We start from the raw sequence: 6,745 nt of genomic DNA, 5'->3' as shown, positions 1-6,745 counted from the left end.
GCCTTTTCTACTCCTCAGTGACTTCTCAAGGCATAGGAGCCACGTTGTTTATCTGACACCAGCTCATCTGGCCTCACATCTGCTGTGCCCTCCCACCCCGCCCCATAGGACAATTCTCATTCTTGGGGTTCATTCCTGCCTTCTGGGGACACTGTCCTTGTCACTGGAAAAAGGAAAGAGTCAGAGCCTTTGGTGCTTGTAGGGTTTAAATGCAGGAGTCGGGGGAACACTCCTGCACCCTGGGTTGGACCGCAGGGGTCTGTGCATAGAATGGACTCTACTGGCAGCGTCATCTACATGTTCTTGATGAGGTTAAAAGGAGGAACACGCTGTTCTGCCTGCGCAGAAGGCTCAGCACCAGAGGACACAGGGCAAGGAGACTCAACATTTTATAATCGGAAGACTTTGAAACCTGGCTCCCTCTGGCTCTGGGAGCTTAGGACCCCCCAAAGAACTTAAAGTGAACATTCTCTATTGAAAGGTGAAATTTTTAATTTATTTAAAATTTATAATATTAAATTGTGCTTTCACTGCATTGAAATATAATTGCAACCTACTTCAATCAGAGCTAACTTTCCACTAATCTGATGTCTATTAACGCTACATCAGCAGTGCAGACCTTGGTCCACATGTCTCATGGCTTTCTGAACATATCAACAAGGTTTAGGCCTCTAACTCTGAACCTCCAAAACCCAATTCCTCATCTTCACTCTCTAAGTGCCCCTCTCTTGATGCCAACAGCATCACCATCATCACGACCATCTGTTCCCCGAACTTCAGTGGCATTTGGAGTCGCCCTCCTTCCATGCCCCTTCATGTCTGACCAGCTGCCAAGTTCACCGGATCTCACCTCCATGATAATGAATGCATGTATCCCCTCCTCCATCCCCACTGCCTCTGCCTGGCCTTGGCCTGCCTAAGCTCACCCTGAGGCTAGGTCATCAATGAGCCTGAGCCTTGGTATTAGGGTTAACACCTGCTTTGTAACTTCTGGCCACATGACCTGCAGCAAACTTCAATTTCCCCATCTCTCAGGAGTGGTGATAAAATGAGAGGATTCAAAAGGAGCCCAGTTAGCTCAATTCTGGTCCTACTTGCTGACCCACTCTCGGAGTCCTTCCTTCAGAATTTCCCTGCTCCAACCCATGTCATGCTCTGCGGCCAGAGGAACTCTTCCAAAGCAAGACTCATTCTCTAACCTCTGTGCTCAACACCTTGAATGGCTCCCAGCTGTCCCTGAGGCAAGGCCCCAGGGAAAGCCTAGTTTGGGGCCCTTCACATCTGACCCTCATTACCAGTGCCATCTCTCTTCTCTCTTTCAAGTGCTCTGTGCTGCAGCCACCTGAGTGGCTTTCCCTCTCCCGAGCATGCTCTCCACTCTTCTGGTCTCTGCCTTAAGCTGAAGCTGGACAGAGGCACCTGCTCCGTTTCTGTGTGTCCAATTCTTCTTCATCAGCTGAGATCCACTCCTCACCCCCAGCAAGTCTTCCTAATGCTCAGGCATAAGACTCACTCGCCTTCTTGTGACACGCACATGACCAATTTAACTTGATTTGTGGCAAAACAAATAATAACCATTCACATAATTTACCCAACTTTTAACTCTCTGCAGAGATCATTCAATTGTCAAAGTTGAATGAAGTTTATGTTAAGTAGATGTCATTACTAAGTATAGAAATATACATTTCTAGTAGATTAGTGTATTTGTGAGTGTGTGGGGATAGTGATAAAAGGTAGGCAATAGCTTTCTATATTGAAATTATGATATTTCTATACAGTAAATTAGCTTGAGAAATAAGTCACTTTCAAAACTCTCTAGTGAAGTATTAATTTCCAGATGTTATAAGCTGACCAAACATATTCTTCTACATAAGAAGTGTATTGCAGACATTAAAACCCCACTGTGAAAACTGAAAACAACCAAAGCTATTCCAATAATTGGGAAATAGTTAAATAAATTATGATAGACTCACATTATGGGCTATGATGCAGCCACAAAATGTTTTTGAAGAAATTAAATAATGATGAAAACAGCAAAATTGAAAATTGTATATTTTGTGTGCTCCAAGATATGCAATAATAATTATTATAAACACTAATGATAACAATAAGCAAGAAAAAAAGACCCAAAGAAAACATACCAAAAGGTTAATTGTGGGGAAAGAGGATTATGGGTGATTTTTGTATTCTTCTTTGTCTTCTTCTGTGGCTTCCAAATTCTCAACAATAAGCACGTGTTGCTTTTATAATCAAAGAGAAAAATATTCAAAGCATGATTTAAAAGCAATGCCATTCAGCTCAGATGAGGCGAACAGGGATAGAGGAAGTTCAAGCAGCTCTTTCCAGCATCCTCTACCTAGAAGTTGCCCATCTGTGGAGGCGCTTGGCTTCCAGAGCCCAATCACAATGCAGGCTTCCTCACCGACAGCCTTCTAACCAGGTATGCGAGTAGTTGCACGCTGAATGCCTCACTGCCTTTACTTCTAGGCAAGATGACCTGAGAATGCCAGGGAACAGGACTCAGGTCTTGCAAAAGAACAGAGTGGTTTTTCTTTTCCCTGTCTTATCTCTGTCTCTGACTGACAATGCATACTGGTAAAGGTCTTTATTTTATGGATTTCAGTTTTTAAATTCTTAAGACTACTATGCCATTTCAGCACTAGGCAATATTTCAAGAGGCCTCTTTTCTAGAATCAGAACATAAGAAGCATCAGAGTGACTCAAAAACGATTACATGTGATTGGGGCAGGAAAAATGCTGTGATGCAAAATTGAGTTCCTATAGGCAAGCAAAATAAGAAATGCACACATGGCCTAAAGACTGCTTCAGTTATAAATTCCCGAATGTCAGACAGGACGGGCAGCAGAAAATTGTTTTGAACTTGGCACCATGCTTGGCACATACAAAGTGCTCCAGAATATCTTGACTGACCAAGTGACAGTTTTTGAACATGAAGGATCACAATGACATGGGAGCAGAATGCTATCATCTGTGTTCTTGGTGACATTATGAAGCTGAGCATCCTTCCAAAGGTCTAAAGAAGAGCAACAGTCTGCCAATCACAGTGATGCTTTTTAATTAAAAATTTTGAACCTTGAAATTTTGAACCTTGAAAACCAGAAGAGCCAGGAGTCGGACTGCCTGGGTTTCAGCACTAGCTTGTCAGCCATGTGGCTTCAGGCATCTCTAAGCCTCAGTTTTCTCATCTGTAAAATGGAATTAATAACAGTGCCTCCCTCAGAATGTAAGGGTTAGAGGGGATCACAAAGGACACATATTAGCTGCCCCTTGAAGGTGAACTATTATTGGGGGAACTGGACTCCAATGTTGGCAAAGCAATTTCTTTCCATTTCCTCTCCGAATCTGTCTAAATACTCTTTGGCAAATGGCTTAGATAAAATAAAACCCAACATTTTCCAGACTCTAAATGCATAAGCTAAGTGAAAATTTTCTTTTGTCAATAAACAGCATGAATTTTGTTGTCAGCCCACTCATGCCGCTGCAAATCTCTTGGGCATATGATTCTAAAGCAAAAATATAGGTATAAGAGATGATCCGGCTGCATCTGCCCTTGCCTTGATGCTAAAGCCCAGGCACATTTACAGCAGGTTGTGGACAATTTATATTTGAATGAGGTTGATACAGAGCATCAAACCTTGGTCAGATTTCACACTTAGTCCCTGCAGGCCCCCCCTCTCCCCACCGCCACCCTCATCCTTCGGGTCTGACACTGTGCCTCGTTTCCTTATAATGAAAGCATTGATTCAGCACCTGCCACGTGCTGGATACAGCCCTGTTCAAAGATTTTGCATTCATTAACTCATTTAATCATTACAGCAACCTTATGCTTTGAGGACAACTCAGAGGGACACCCTGCCCAGTAGGGTCACTTCTCACTGAAAAAAGTTGACCCATTTGGGTCCTCTGTAGGGATACGGGAATGTGAAGGACATAGAGGAAGGGCAGGTAATTCAAGCTCAACCTGGCATCCAAATAACACTGTGTCACTGTTCCCATAAAGTCCGGGTTAAGCCCTGGGACCCACACTGTGTAGCCAAGGACACACTGCCCTCCATATTTCATTCCCTCAAGTCTTTGCAGCAAAAGCTCATCACCAAATACAACCTGGGCTGCCTCCTCCTGGAGGCCTGAAAGAGACTCACCAGTAAAACCCACACGAGCCAAGAGATGCTAGATTCCTTAAGTTCAGTGGCTGGCCGAGCTATTTGTAAGAAGAATGTAGACCATTTTAAATTCAGTTCAATTAGTGAGTTTGCATTGATTGTTTCATTCAGTGTTGAGCACTGTGCCTCCCACTTAAGCTCCATGAATGTGCTAAGTGAATGGGTGACTTGTCTGGGTTCTCCTTTTAAACTGAATACATCAACCATGATCTTTTGTGAACAACCCAAGTTACACATGATACATTTTTTATTATCCAAAGGTAAGAGAATGACTTTGAATCAATAAATGGGGCTTTCAAAAAATTAATTTTTGTATTTTTGCTTCCCCCAAATGTTCATTTTGTGCTTTAAAATGTTTTCATGGTAATTCCTCCCGTGAGGTGGTTCCTCCAATATTTATACATAACATAAAATTCACCATTTTAACCATTTTTTCTTGTACAGTTCAGTGAAATTAAGTAGATTCACACTGTTGTGCAACTATCACCACTATCCATCTCCAGAACATCTTCATCTTCCCAACTGAAACTCTGCACCCATTAAACACTAAGTCCTCTTTCTCCCTTCCCGCCAGTCCCTGGAAACCACCTCCTACTCTGTCTCTATGACCTTGACAACTACAGGAAACTCACATACAGTAGTGCCCCCTTATCCAACACCCTTAGTGGATGCCTGCAACCACAGATAGTACCAAACCCTAAATATAGTATATTTTTTTCCTGTACATATATACTTATGATAAAGTTTAATTTATAAATTAAGCACAGGAAGAGATTACCAATAATAACTAACAATAAAATAAAACGCATAACAAAAGACTATTAAAAATTATGTGAATGTCTTTGGGGCCATTATTAAGTAAAATAAGGGTTATTTGAACACACCCATTGCAATATCGCGAAAGTCCATGTGATAACATAGGTAGCTTCTAAGTGACTGACGGGGGGTGGGGGGGCGGGTGGTATACATCATGGGGACATTGGACAAAGGGATGATTCATGTTCTGGGCAAGATGGAGTGGATGGTGAGAGATTTCATCATGCTACTCAGAACGGCATGCAATTTAAAACATATGAATTGGTATTTTTTCTGGAATTACCATTTAAATGTTTCAGACCACAGTTGACCCCGGGTAACAGAAACTACAGAAAGTGAAGCCGTGGATAAGGGGGGACTACCGTATGTAGAATCATACAGTATTTGTCCTTTTGTGTCTGGCTTATCTTACTTAGCATGTTTCCATCCATGTGGAAGCCTGTGTCAGGATATCATGCCTTTTTAAAAAATTATGGTAAAATATACCTACCATACAATTTACCATCTCCACCATTTTTATGGGTCCAGTTTAGTTGCCATTGTGGTGCATTTTTAATATGCCAGTCTTACTAGTAGTAATGGCGACAAGAGAGTACATGGGATAGCCCACCTAACTTTTCAGAGCCAGTGTCAGGAAAGACATTGGGAGGTCTGGAGTAGGACCTGTCCCTGCCGAGGACTTTACAAGTCGCCTCACCTCTTGACCCTGCTATTCTCTGGTAACTGGTCCCACGCCAGAGTGTGTGGGAAGATTATTACAACCCATTACCAACCTTGGTTTTTTGCAAAAGAAAATGCCCAAAGGACACAGACGCCAGGGAAGTAGTGAGAGCAAGAACCCAAGGAGCTGGAGACCTGACTTGGGGAGGCATCTGTCAAGGGGGTTTCACTGGGCGGCATCTGTCGCATCTGCATTAGCGAAGCAGCGTTACCAGGGGCTGTCAGCTGTGGCGCAGAGAGAGGCTCATTACACAGACCCAGGCACCAGCTGAAGACCACGAGGCATGCCAAGTCAAAGCAAAGCGCCCGGAATAGAACTGTGTGTCCCCTCCACATCAGGGAGAGAACAGGGAATTTTCCAGAATGCAGGCAATGGGGAAACTGGGATGAGAAGGCAGCAGCAGTCAGGATGCCCAAGACAAGTGAGTGGAGGAGGCGCCTGGACCATGTCCTTCCCAGCTGCTGGGCCCAGGACAGAGCAAGGACAAAGGGGTGACCCTGAGGCATCGTGTCCCAGGGCTCAAAAGAGGAGAGAGGACACAACTCAAACCCCAAGTGAGAAAGGGTGAGTGTGAAAGGAGTTGAGCGCTTCAATCCCACATTGTGTTAATTATCAGAACAGAGATTTGCCAATGAAGGCCCAGCAGGGGCGATCATCTGCCCGTGGAGAGGCCCTGCTTTCCTGATGGAATCTCAGGGGCATGAGCCATGAAATTACTTCTAAAAAAAATAAAGACAAAGACTGTCAAAGAGGACAAGCACTTACATTTGTGCACTGGAGAGACTCTTTGTTCTCTTTCTTGAAGCAAACAGGCTAATTACAGAGACCCCAGGTGACACAGAAACATCCAACCTTATCATTTCTCTTAGGGAAGCAGAAAATGCTAACTAAAATAAACTGATAAAATACCAAACCTGTGCAGAGCACGTACAATGCACCTGAGGCATTTTACTTACACTAACCCATGTGATCCTCACAACAACCCATTTATCATCCTCATTTCACAGCAGCACAGAGAGGGTAA

General features: G+C 43.5%; 1 protein-coding gene and 1 pseudogene across 1 annotated transcript in view; both read right to left on the bottom strand.

Annotated features, from left to right (window-relative positions):
* The window catches only part of TMEM178B (transmembrane protein 178B), a 343,980-nt gene that overhangs the window by 42,146 nt on the left and 295,089 nt on the right, over window positions 1–6,745 (bottom strand). The gene's annotated exons all lie outside the window — the stretch shown is intronic.
* LOC106698146 overlaps window positions 1–6,745 on the bottom strand; it is a 46,595-nt pseudogene that overhangs the window by 1,466 nt on the left and 38,384 nt on the right.

The sequence above is a fragment of the Myotis lucifugus genome, unplaced genomic scaffold (assembly GCF_000147115.1).
Source record: "Myotis lucifugus unplaced genomic scaffold, Myoluc2.0 scaffold_141, whole genome shotgun sequence".
Lineage (NCBI taxonomy): Eukaryota > Metazoa > Chordata > Mammalia > Chiroptera > Vespertilionidae > Myotis > Myotis lucifugus.
The sequence above is the reverse complement of the archived record's forward strand: the minus strand, read 5'-3'. Positions and strand labels throughout refer to the sequence as shown.